A 14,380-nucleotide genomic window follows, 5' to 3' on the forward strand; every position below is an offset into this window, starting at 1 on the left:
TAGCCTTCATGGTTGAGGAGTCTAAGTGTACCTCACTGGCTCAGAAACCAGACGACAAATAAAAAGAACCCAATATTTATTATTTGACTTAAAATCCTCAGATTATTTTTTTAATCTAATGATTTGGGGGCCTCGCTGTAACGAAGTGGGAATTTTCTGTAATATTTTGACACCTATCTGTGCCTCAGTTTCCCTCAATTTTTGCAAGGCTACGATGGCAGGGAGGGGGGTAGAGAGATTGTTTTGCTCTCAGGGTAGGCAAGAGACACAGGTATGAATATCACCTTGCTGTCTGAGCCTGAATGGGTCATTGAAAAAAGACTGGCTGAGGCCAACCCCATAGCAACAGAGAATCTGAGACAACAATGACAAATCCAGTCACCAGGACATTGATGCCAAGCAACCATAGAGAGATGTATTTCCCCACCTCTTAGCAGGAAAGCTGAGCAACATCCCCCAGCTTCAGAACAAAGGACAGAGATGTGAGGTGGGGAGGATAAAAGTTGACTGCTGGAAGGAGTCAGGGCTCTCACCTGGGATTTGATGAAGTAGGTCAGATGGAGAGAGAGACAAACATCCTGAACATGGGGGTTCACTACAGCTTTGCAGGGTTCTGGACTAACCAGAATGGTTTATGTGCTTTAACCTTCAGTTCTCTATGCTGACCCTCAGGACTTCCTATGCTGTGTTCCAATTGACTAATAAATCCTACTATGTTGACAATGCTATTTGAGAATCATTGAAAAGGCTTGGTGAGGTGCATTAATCCCTGATGAGTGTACAAGTCTCTACGAGGAGCCTGTCTCATTTGGACTCACTGGGCAATGCTCAAGGTGTGAGGCAGGGGTGCTAAAGCCCCAGAGTTTCAATCAAGAAGGTGGCGAGGCCATCTGTTGTACCCTGGGGGAAGTGAGAGAGTGAGAGACCCCTTGGTGATGGGCAGGTCTAGTACACTGAAAAAGTTCCTCCAAGAGACTGTTCCAAAACTAGGGCCTGTTACTGATCCTGTGGATTTGTGACCCTAGCACATAATTTTTAAACTCTGTGTTTGAGGTCATGTAATTTGTTCTGTAATTTGTCAGTCATGGCACTCTTTAGTAAGTATACAGAAATACTGTAAGTATTGTAGTATTACTTAGAGTAATAAAATAAAATGTCAACAGTTCAATGGAGAACTGTGATTTTAGTTCATGGAGAAAAAATGAAAGACCCAATAAAATAAAATTGTTGACCCTAAACATTTTATTCACATTTGGTTATACCTTAAGCAGGAAACAGAAATACAAAGAGTGAAGAGGAATTCTGCTCTGTGTGTACACTCTGTGTACAATGTACTGTATAGCACATAATGATGAGTATATTGGCAATGTATACCATGGTGAATAGTCATAGAATATTAGGGTTGGAAGAGCCCTCAGGAGATCATCTAGTCCAATTCTCTGCTCAAAGCAGGACCAACACCAACTAAATCATCCCAGCCAAGGCTTTGTCAAGCCGGGCCTTTAAAACCTGTAAGGATGGAGATTCCATCACCTCCCTAGGTAACCCATTCCAGTGTGTCACCACCCTCCTAGTGAAACAGTGTTTCCTAATAGCCAACCTAGACCTCCCCCACTGCAACTTGAGACCATTGCTCCTTGTTCTATCATCTGCAACCACTGAGAACAGCCTAGCTCCATCCTCTTTGGAACCACCCTTCAGGTAATTGAAGGCTTCTATCAAATCCCCCATCACTCTTCTCTTCTGAAGACTAAATAACCCCAGTTCCCTCAGCCTCTCCTCATAACAATGCGGTATAAGAACTTGAAAGGACAGGTTTGCACATATTTGAATGCTCAAGAATGCCGAGAACTGTTGGAGAGAAGCTTCTTGAATAAAGAGTGGCAAAGTTGCAATGTGCAGAGTGATAATTCAGTACCTCACACAGGTTTTGTGAAGCTTAACGTGTGTTTTTAACATGCTAGACAAGTGAGAAGTGTTTTAAGGCCAATAAGTGGAAAAAGTGGGAATAGAATTCTGGAGTTATTGCTCATTCTTTAGGCCATATGGATGAGGTGGTTAGGGGGTGGTATTAGATTTCAAAAATACCTATGCTCTTCTCATAAGTCATGATTTTGCTCAAATTTTCGAGGAAAATTCACCGTTATGGAAGAGGCCAAACAGGGATAATTTCAATCCAAAAGCTGATTTTTTCAGAAAGGTTTAAGTGGGAGAGGGGGGAGACAGGCTTTCTTGCTATTTAGTCATAGTGGGATTGAAATTTATGGAAGCACAACACAGAACTATAAATCCATATCATTAGCATGATGTAGTTTCATTTTTTTCCATTATGAAAGTCTCTTTTATGTGGCATACCCATTAATTATATAAAGGTTTTGTATTTCCAAGCTAGCTTTATGCTAAGCGTTAACAAAACAGTATCCTTAATTTCAGTCCTGGCTGTAAATAACCATCCACTCATAAATGTATATTTTTCCAGATATGGTATACAATTTTATAGGTAGTCTGTGATACTTAGAGAATATAATGGGATGCTGTTCTGAATAGGCCAACCCATTGGCTATACAACATGTAACATACCAATATCACTGTTTATAGCATATATGCAGACGGATGGGGAAATAAGTACAGATATAGGCATATATACCTAGTCATATCACTTTTTGCATAGAACTGGTATAAGTCAAATAACAGGAGTGAGAGAGCTGTAAGTGCAATAACAAATAGCTACCAAGAAACTTCTGACTTTTCCTTGTCTGCTCAAAACTCCTTGGCTTGTTGCCAGATTAGGGTTTTTCCTGTGATTAGTTTGGGTAGGATTGAGTTTTGTGTTTAAGGTATTCGATGCACGGACTTAGGTCAGAAGAAGGGCAATAATAGTATCATGTAGTTTGCCTCTGAATGTATTTGAAATACAATTTGTTATTTGAAGACCCATTGTACAGGATGATCTTCATGAGATCTAACTAGATTGAGGATGATCTAACTAGATTGGAGATTGTCAATAAGTGGGGAATAGATTAGTTTACAAATTCGGGGATAGAGACAAGAGTGGACTATTTCCTTTCACTTTAAATCAATGTGGCACAATATGCATGGAAAGCAGTCAAAAAGAATACCTGCCGTAGCCTTGGAGTGGCCTTTACTTTTCAATGGCAAAGCTATTTTACACCACATCATGGCACTACATATTTAATAATGAAAACTGTTGCGTGCTAAATGATGAAAGATATTTCTTCTATCATAGGAGAGTTGAAAAATTAGAAATACTGGGTTAGATGCTGAGAATTGCACAGCTGAGGCATGTAAAGAGGTGTGAAAAGGTTGCATAAAGCTCATCTTCACTCTTCTCCAATCCTGGACCTGCTGTGTGTTGTACAGCTGGGATCTTCTGGGTATAAAGAAGCCCATACACCTTTGTTTGTCATACATCCACTGAAGGTGGAGGGAGGAGGAGTGGCACAGAAGCTGCTACGTCAGCTGTTCAAGACTCATAGCCACTTGTGCCAGATTCGGGGCTAGGTTTTGTCAGTGTTGCAGCACACAGTGTTTACCTGCAACATGTAATGGGGGCCAGTAGTTGTCCAATAATTGTCCAGAATTAGGCAGGATTGCCAGATGTTTAGAAGAGGGGACTGTGTGTAAGGGTTCCAGAGGATGTCCTCTCCCTCCTGTTATGGACTCTTTATTCTGAAGTGTAAAGGGACCAGAAAAACCCAGGGTCCAGCTTGGAGAGAATTCTCCCCGTGCAGGAATTGAGTAAGGTAGCAATAGGCAGTTTTAGAAGGCTCCCTACACAAGTCCTGTTGTAAGGGCAGGGCCAGGGATTGGAGGGGCGAAGTCATAGTGGACGCAGCTATAACTACGGAAGGTGCAACAGAAAACAACTGTGAGCCAGATCAGCTGGATGAAAGAATTTAAATAGAAAAATGCAAGTGATAATTGGGAACAGTTTAAATATATTTTACTAGATACCCAAAAAGCCAAAATTGAGAGAGATTACATTAGTTAGAAAACAAGGCTGGCTGGGATGGGAAGTGTGTGTGTATTTGATATATATATATTGAATATAAAAAAAGGGAAATTTTATAGTGATTGATATAAATAGATGCTAGGAATTGCAGAAAAATGATAAGAGAAGCATAAGACAAAACTGGTGGCCAGAAGAGTTAAGGAGAATGATTGTTTCAAGTATATTACGAACAAAAGGGGTCCCAACAACAGTACTTTTCCATTGCTACATAAAAATAGTACATTTGTCATATTAATACAGAGAAGGCAGAAGTGTTCAACAAATATTTCTGTTCTGTATTTGGGAAAAAAGACAGATAATATATTCATGTCATATGATGGTGATGAAATACTTTCCATTCCAACAGTAACTCAGGAGGATGTTAAAAAATTAGACTTTTTAAAATCAACAGGTCCAGATAAAACATGCATCTGTCAATTTTAAGAGATGGCCAAGGAGCTCTCTGGACTGTTGTTGATGATTTTCAATAAATCATGGAACACTAGGGAAGTTCCAGAAAACTGGAAGAAAGTTAATGTTGTGTCAGTATTTTAAAAAGATAGAGAATTAGGTGGGTAATTATAGACCGTCAGCTTGACACTGATCCTGAGAAAAATAAGAAACAGTTGATAGAGGGGTCAATCAACAATTAAATGAGGGTAATATTATTAATGCCAATCAACATGGATTTATAGAAGACAGAACTTATCAAACTAACTTTATCTTTTTGATGTGATTACTTTGCTTGATCAAGATAATCGTGTTCATGTAATATACTGAGTTTTCTGTAAGCCGTTTGATTTGGTACCACATGACATTTGGATTAATAAACTGGAACAATACAAAATCAATATGGCACACATTAAATGGATTAAGAAACTGGCTAACTGATAGGTCTCAAAATGTAATTGTAAATGGCGAAGCATCACTGAGCAGAGGTGTTTCTAGTGGAGTCCAGCACGGATGGGTTTTTGGCCCTGTGCTGTTTAACATTTTGTATTAATGGAAGATAACATAAAATCATTACTGATAAAGTTTCCAGATGACACAAAGATTGGGGAAGTGGAGTGGTACATAATGGAGAGGACAGGTCAGTAATACAGAGTGATCTGGGTTGTTTGGTAAGGTGTGCGTGAGCAAACAATACATATTTCAGTGTGGCCAAATGTAGAGTCATACATCTAGGAAGAAAGAATGCAGGCTAGTCTTGCAGGATGGGAAGCAGTGACTGTGAACAAGACTTGGGGGTAATGGTAATCATGAGCTTCCAGTGTGGCCCTGTGGCCAAAAGAGCTAATGCAATCCCTGAATGTATAAACAGAGCAATATTGAGTGGGGTTAAAGGAATTATGCAGGGTTACATTCATATATTCTTGACTGCGTGAATTCATAATTTATTAAGGATATGGACTAATTTAGCTATATTACAGTTCCTCATTCTGTAACATTTTGCCACTGACAATTAAATCGCAGCGGAAGAAGCTTTTCCAAAGCAACTGTTTTCTTGACAAAAAATTCTGGTATATTTAATTTAAAAAAAACCCCAAAACTCTCCACCTAAATAGCTAAAAGTAATAATCCCAATAATAAGATGTTCATTATTTCAAAGGCTTGTAAAAATTTTTATTCCCATCACAGGTCAGGAAAACCAAAGGTTCAAGGTCACACAGCAAGCAGCCGCAAAGCTGACTCCTAATCCCATAGTCCAACCATTAGTTGACACTGCCTCTCTTGCAGACTGTAAATGTATTTTGCAAATACTGTAGCAAGAAGAATGCCTTGATGGCTATTCTTCATGGGTGTCCGTACGAATGTTATGATCTTTTTACCTCTTTATTGCTTATCCGCATAGGCTCATATGACATCCTATAGCTCTGCTAAGCCAGGCCTGAATTTCCTTTGGGGTGGAGGGAAGCAAAATCCCAAACACGTTCATACATTGTGGTTATACACTTTAATGCAGTCTGTATATTGACAGATCAGTATCATTTTAATGACGGATTTCTCTATCGTTGTTCACACATAACCTTTGCTTTTTTGGTAGGATTAACTATGCAGCCTCTAGGCGTGATGGTAAGATCAGGTCAGGGAATTGGTTTGTCCTTGTCTCTGTGACAGGAGAGAGCAAAATTGGGTTTTAGTAAGTCTGAATCTTATCTCTTCTAATCAAATTTAGAAATGTGACTATGAGCACTTACAGACATTAATGTCATATTAAAGGAATCTGTTCTGCAGTTTGCAATAGAAAAACTGCTGCAATAATAAAATAACATTCTACTGGCCTGATATACATTATTAGCAAATATGTTCAGCAAAATTCATATATATGATATGATAGTTTTCTTTCAGCTGAACAACTCTTACTAATGGACTGTAGTGCAAAAGTAATTTAGTAGAATGAGAAACTGTGTATTGCAGGCCAGCAAAATAGGTCATTGTATGGAACCAGTTCCCATTTTCATAGTAATGTACAGCATAGCTCAAATGCAGTAGTGACAGTCTCTATCTCCGGCCAGGCACTCTCCATTTCTGTAACACTGAATGAGCCAAATTCCCTGCAAATTCCTTTGTTATTCCTACTTGGGGAGGCTTACGGGGTGAGATATTAAACAGAATTTGAATTATTCTTGCCTAATTCCATTTGATATGAGATTAAATGCATCACAACCCTTATTAATAAGATACGATACAGACCTACAACATACCCCTGGTTTGATTAAAGGAATAATCAGTAAATGATGATTAATAATAACAATAAATTATGGTGAGGGGCACTACCCTGGGAGTGGGGAGACCAGAGTTTAATTCCCTGCTCTGCCACAGACTTCCCGTTTGACTTTGGATAAGTCACTTAATCTGTCTGGGTCTCAGTTCCTCATCTGTGAAATGGGGATAAAAGTACTTCCTAAATTAATTCTTTGTATCCAACTCCAATGTAGATGATGTGAGGGAGATTCCCATACCCGAGCCATTCTCTTTAGGTGACAAATCTGAGGAACTGTCCCAGTCTGAGGTGTCAATAGAGGAGATTTTGGAAGAAATTGATAAATAAAGCAGTAATAAGTCAGCAGGACCAGATGGTATTCACCTGAGAGTTCTGAAGGAACTGATATATGAAATTGAAGAACTACTAACTGTGCTATGTAACTTATCACTTCAATCAGCTTCTGTACCAGCTGACTGAACAGTAGCTAATATGATGCCAATTTAAAGAAAAAAGGCTCCAGAGGTGATCCTGGCAATTACATGCCAGTAAGCCTATCTTCAGTACTAGACAAATTGATGAAAACTATATGAAAGACTAGAATTACCAGGTACATAGATGAACACAATGTGTTGGGGGAGAGTCCACATGGCCTTTCGAAAGGGAAATCATGCCTCACCAATCTAGTACATTTCTTTGAGGGGGTCAACAAGCGTGTGGACAAGAATGATCCAGTGGCTCTAGTGTACTTGGACTTTTCAGAAAGTTTTTGACAAGGTCCCTCACCAAAGGCTCTTAAGCAAAGTAAACTGTCATGGGATAAGAGGGAAGGTCCTCTCATGGATCAGTAACTGGTTAAAAAACAGGAAACAAAGGATAGGAATAAATGGTCAGCTTTCAGAATGGAGAGAGGTAAATAGTAGTGTCCTCCAGGGATCCGTAATAGGACCAGTGATATTCAACATATTCATAAATGATCTGGAAAAAGGGGTCAACAGTGAGATGGCAAAATTTACAGACGATAAAAAATTACTCAGCGTAGCTAAGTCCAAAGCAGACTGCAAGAAATTAGAAAGGGATCTTACAAAACTGAGTGACTGAGCAACAAAATGGCAGATGAAATTCAGTGTTGATAAATGCAGAATAATGCACATTTGAATACATAATCGAAGCTATACATTCAAAATGATGGGGTTCTAAATTAGCCATTACCAATCAAGAAAGAGATCTTGGAGTCATTGTGAATAGTTCTCTGAAAACATCTGCTCAATGTGAACCGCCAATCGAAAAAGTTAAGAAAAAGTTAGGAACTATTAGGAAATTGATAGATATTATGACAGTAAATATCATAATGTCTTTATATAAATCCATGGTATGAGCACATTGAATACTGTGTGCAATTCTAATTGCCTCATCTCAAAAAAGATATATAGAATTGGAAAAGGTACAGAGAAGGGCAACAAAAATTAAGGTTTTGGAACAGCTTCCATATGAGGAGAGATTAAAGAAGACTGGGACTTTTCAGCCTGGAAAAGAGACAACTGAGGGGGATATGATAAAGGTCTATAAAGTCCTGAATGGTTTGGGGAAAGTGAATAAAAAAGTGTTATTTACCCCTTCACTTAACACAAGAACCAGGGGACACCCAAAGAAACTAATTGGCAGCAGGTTAAAAACAAACCAAAGGAAGTACTTGTTCACACAATGCATAGTCAACCTGTGGAACTCATTGCCAGGGAATGCTGTGAAGGCCAAAAGCGTAACTGGATTCAAAAAAAGAATTGTATAAGTCCATGGAGGATAGGTCTATCAATGGCTGTTAGCCGAGATGCTACCCTCTGCTTTGGGTGTACCTAAACCTCCAATTGCCAGAAGGTGGGAGTGGATGACGGGATGGATCACTCAATAATTTCCCTGTTCTGTTTATTCCCTCTGACGCAGTTGGCATTGACCTCTGTCAGAGACAGGAAACTGGGCTAGATGGACTATTGGCCATTCTTATGTAAGGACAGATTCAAGCTATTGGTGTTTAAACCGGGGCCTCCAGATTCATTAAAAGATCATGCCTAATTGCTCCCTGCCATAATATTTGAGAGCGTTCAGTGTGCACTCCCTCTGAACTGGGCGAGCGTCCAGATGCTCTAGTGGAACATAGACATCCACATGCATTGGGGTAGCATGGGCCTGAATGACCCCCTTTTAAATGGTTCAGTATATGCTATCCCAGGTCTACTAACTGGTTGGGGCAGAGGGGGCTATGGTTGTCTGTACTAGGCTTTCATGATCATTGTGTGTCAGACTACAATGTCTGTGAAGGATGCATAAGGGGCAGGGTGAATTCTTTTTTTTGACCACTTCTCTTTTTCTTTAGGCATAGCTGAGTGTTATTACAGTATTTAGTTTCTATTTATTTTATTATGACATTCTTTTCTTCTTCCCTTTTTTCTTCTGTCTTCATGTATAGAGTGTGACTATGACAAGTACAAGTGACAAATTGCATATAATTTGGGCAAAAATAAAGGAAATGAATTTGTAATATTTTTATTGCTATTTTACTTCTTATTGCTAAGTAAAAATATAATCCAGTAAACTTTCATAATCAATAGATGTTTTTTCACTGAATATCACTAATAAAATCATATTGGACCCTAATCTCAGCTGATTAAATTGACATAGCTCCTCTGACTTCATTGGACTTTTTAGATCAGCTGAGGATCTGCCCAATCAAACATAAAAAACAAAAAGTAACGGTAATAAATACACTAATTGTTAAGTAATCAGTGTGTGTTAAAAGCCGTTCTTCCTTTCATGGCACCAAAAAAAAGTTTGTATAACACCGTGATGTGTGTTATTTTCAGTTGCATTATTTTAGGTTAAAATTGACATTCTTTTTCACATTCCAGTTAACCAGCACATGTGAGTTTTGTTCAGTTATTTGTTAGGATTATATGTCAGGTTTGATAGCCTGAGATAGCAGATCAATTCTTGTTTCCAAATATTGATGGTGGGACTAGCATTCAATACCCAAAATATCATATTTGCTCAGCAATTAAATACAATTTATTAGCTACTACCTGATCCCTCTTGTTCCAAAACTACTTATAGCCTTTATACAGCTGGCATAAGGAAGGGCTAAGGTCCTGATTCTGTGGCTGATCATCTTTGGGGAAACATTGAGCACATTTAACTCTTATTGACATATATGGGAGATGAGAGCACAGTCATCAACTTCCAGGAGGTCCTCAGCACTTTCCAGGGTCTTGCCCCCCTTTGTGCAGGAGTTCCTACCATCTCTAAGTAGACTTCAGGGATCTGAAACCAAAGATTCTGTTCTTCCCTTTGCTTTTCAGAAAATTGTAGGTGATTTCCTCATCCTTTCTTTTTGTAACTGATTTTCTATTAAGATCTTTATGTACCATTCTGCTACAGTCTCTGGCCGTGCCTTGCACTCCCTCACTCAGGTAGAGATTTCATTCAATTCTGCTGATGTTTCAAGAATTACTCATTTATAATTTGTATCTGCTTTTGAAGTGGACTAGCAAATGAAATACGGATGTGTAGATAATGCTGCCTTTTCAACTAGCATTTCTGTGGCTAAGCAGGAAAGAAAAGTTCAGATAGAGATCTGCCTTGCACTTTTAAGGTCTTAGTGGGGCAGATATTGAAATGGTGTTTGTTACCATACAGCACAGTTCCTCCTTCTTGTGCCAGGAAATTTGTACATTAATAAGTAGAAGCAGCTAGATGACAGAGAGAGAGAGGCAGCTGGGTTGAGTCTAAGGCACAACAATGCGAATTTAGAAACTACTAGAGATATAAAAAAAAAGTAGCCCAGCTAGGAAATAGGTTGTCAGAGGGTGAGAGAAATCAGACAAATGAGGCTTGGATGACTGTAAATAACAAATTTTGGAGGAAAAAAAAGCAGAAGCACGATTATGCAATGGTATTATACATATGTATACTGAGAAACCGCGTGATTGCCTGTGCTGGTTGCCATTTGTCCACACAATCATGTTGTTTACATGTGCTAATGCAGGTGGGCAAATGTGCTCAAGCACCAAGCCTCCTGTTTTAAAATTCTGGTCTAAGGAAGATTTATATAAATAAACAAGTTTCCTTGCAACTTAGATTTTTGAGTCTATCTTAGTTATTTCATCTAAATAGTTTAAGCTATGATTTGAAGTTATCCTCAAAGAAAGGCTGAATAAATTTCAGATTTAGATGAAATTTGGCAATTTCACATTCAGATAAGCATTTTCCAATTTAAAAAGTCACTAATCTAGCTGTATCATTTTTATTAGGGTTTCCATTAAAGTATGTGTATCTGATACACTTCAGCTATATCAAAAATTTGGCCAGGCAAAATTGAAGCAAGAGAAAAACACGTGAAATAACTAGGGCTGTCGATTAATCACAGTTAACGAATGCGATTAACTCAAAAATTAATTGATTAAAATAATAATTGTGATTAATATTTCACACTGTTAAACACTAGAATACCAATTGAAATTTATTAAATATTTTGGGATGACTACCTACATTTTCAAATATATTGATTTTAAATACACACAGAATACAAAGTGTACCATGCTCACTTTATATTATTATTTTTTATTATAAATATTTGCATTGTAAAAATGATAGACAAAAGAAATAATATTTTTCAATGTACCTAATACAGGTACTGTAGTGAAATCTCTTTATCTTGAAAGTGCAACTTACAAATGTAGATTTTTCTGTTACATAACTGCAATCCAAAACAAAAATAATGTAAAACTTTGGAGCCTACAAGTCCACTTAGTCCTACTTCTTGTTCAGCCAATCACTTGACTAACAAGTTAGTTTACATTTACAGGCAATAATGCTGCCCAGTTCTTATTTACGTGAAAGTGAGAAAAGGCGTTCACATGGCACTTTTGTAGCTGGCATTATGTGCCAGATATGCTAAACATTCATATGCCTCTGCATGCTTCAGCCACCGTTCCAGAGGACATGTTTCCATGCTGATTATGCTTGTAAAAAAATAATGCATTAATTAAATTTATGACTGAACTCCTTGGGGGAGAATTGTATGTTTCCTGCTGTTTTACCTGCATTCTGCCACATATTGCATGTTATAACAGTCTCCAATGATGTTGTTCTTTAAGAACACTTTCACAGCAGATCTGACAAAACTCAGAGAAGGTACCAATGTGATATTTCAAAAGATAGCTACAGCACTCCACCCAAAGTTTAAGAATCTGAAGTGCCTTTTAAAATTTGAGAGGGACGAAGTGTGGAGAGTGCTTTGAGAATTCTTAAAAGCACAACACTCTGATGCGAAAACCACAGAACCTGAACCACCAAAAAAGGGAAAATCAACCTTCTGCTGGTGGCAACTGACTCAGATGATGAAAATGAATGTGCATCAGTCCACACTGCTTTGGATCGTTACCTAGGAGAACCCATCATCAGCCTGGACGTATTTCCTCTGGAATGATGGTTTAAGCATGAAGAGACATATGAATCTTTAGCATATCTGGCATGTAAATATCTTGAGATGCCGGCTATAACAGTGCCATACAAATGCCTGTTCTCACTTTCAGATGACATTATAAACAAGAAGTGGGCAGCATTATCTCCTGCAATGTGAACAAACTTGTTTGTCTGAGTAATTGACTGTACAAGAAGTAGGACTGAGTGGACTTTCTATGCTCAAAAGTTTTACATTGTTTTATTTTTGAATGAAGTTATTTTTTGCACATACTTCTATATTGGTAAGTTCAACTTTCATGATAAAGAGATTGCACAACAGTACTTGTATTATGAGAATTGAAAAATACTATTTCTTTTGTTTTTTTTTACAATACAAATATTTGTAATAAAAAATAAATACAAAGTAAGCAGTTTTCAGAGTGGTAGCCTTGTTAGTCTGTATCAGCAAAAACAACGAGGAGTCTTTGAGGCACCTTAGAGACTAACAATTTTATTTGGGCATAAGATTTTATGGGCTAGAACCCACTTCATCGGATGCATGGAGTGAAAATACAGGAGCAGCTGTAAATACATGAAAGGATGGGGGGGTTGCTTTCCCAAGTATGAGGTCAGTCTAACGTGAGCAGTGTAGACTTCATATTCTATATTGTAATTGAAATAAAAATATTTGAAAATGTAGAAAACATCCAAAAACATTTAAATAAATGGTTTTCTATAATTTAACAGCATGATTAATCGTGTGATAAATCACGATTAATTTTTTTTAATCGCTTGACAGCCTGAGAAATAACAGATCAGAAAAATTTTCAGTTTTTTTAAAATAAAACTATTTTCTGCTTCATTGAGTTACCTCCAGTTAATAATGGCTTGATCTGAAAAAGGAGGATGCTGTTATCTGGGAACATTTTTTTAAGAATGGCTAAACAAGATGCTAAATAGCCATTATCAAATTTAACATTGTCCCTAGATTCTGATGGAGTAAAAGATATTTAATTATCACTGTAATATAGGAATATATCAAACAGATTCTTTCCAAATATACAAGAGAAATATTTATTGAATACTTCTGCCTTTTTTGCATCATGATGCATAATTTTATCATCCTTGAGTGTTATTCGGACCTGTTCTAGTGCTATCTTTAATTTATTCTTGATCTATTTAAAGAATTATTTCTTAATGCCCTTAAGCTTACTGGCTGCAAATTTTCTTTTTTTCATTGATACCTTTGGTCTCATTTTTAGCATTTCCTAACTCCTGGTTTGTATTCATTGCTATCAGCTTCCACACTTTTTAATTTGTTTTCTGTATATTAGTTTTTACTGCTGCCTTTATCTCCCCTCTTAATCAGGACTTTTTTAACCAAAGAAGCCTTCTTTCATGGTAGCAGAAGAGTGGGTTTTTCTGAGCATATAATAAAGCAGTCACAATTCGTAATTGGCATTCAAATTTTTATGTTCAAATATTGTCTCTTATTCAGTTCTGTTCACAACTGTTTTTAGCTTGGAAAATTGGCATTTTTAAAGCAGCATTTAGATTTTATTTCTCTATGTCTACTGTATCTTTAAGTTACACCTTCTAAGGTAGTGATCTTATCGACCAGTTTGATCATCTAATCCAACTTCCAGCATAATGAAGTGCATAGAGTTTCACAAAGTAAATCCTGTGCTGTGTCTACTAACTTGCAGTTGGGCATGGCATGTGTATCTTGGAAGGCTGGGTGTATGGTAGACATGGAGCAACAGATCAGCCAGTGCATACAAATAAATAAAATTTCTAGCTATATGTTTGGTAAAACAGAACCATTACTTTGGACCTGAGATCCTAAATGTTGTGGCTTCCTGCTAACTTAAGTGAGATTTGCAGGTGTCAGTGTTTGTCAGGTGAAATGGAAGTATGTGTAATGGTAGTTACTCTGTGTGTGTGTGTGTGTATATATATATATATTCTGAAATCATTTTAAATAGAGTTGGAACAGACTTAAGACATCTCATCCCCATGGCATATCAGGAATTTCCACAGTTCTGTTCTCAAGTGTTTTATCTACCCTGTAAAGTAAAGTGATACCTTTGTTAAACTTCTCGATGCTTGCTATTATATACACAGTAAACAAATATAGGAATATCTGTCTGTCTTTGTCCAATCTTTTCACTACTTTGACTCTTTCCTGGTCACCCTTTCTGTCTATTTTC

General features: G+C 37.5%; 1 protein-coding gene across 2 annotated transcripts in view; it reads left to right on the top strand.

Annotated features, from left to right (window-relative positions):
- Nucleotides 1-14,380, top strand: part of DCC (DCC netrin 1 receptor) — a 948,238-nt gene that overhangs the window by 427,457 nt on the left and 506,401 nt on the right. The window lies entirely within an intron of this gene.

Source organism: Lepidochelys olivacea (assembly GCF_965140295.1).
Source record: "Lepidochelys olivacea isolate rLepOli2 genome assembly, chromosome: 5".
NCBI lineage: Eukaryota > Metazoa > Chordata > Testudines > Cheloniidae > Lepidochelys > Lepidochelys olivacea.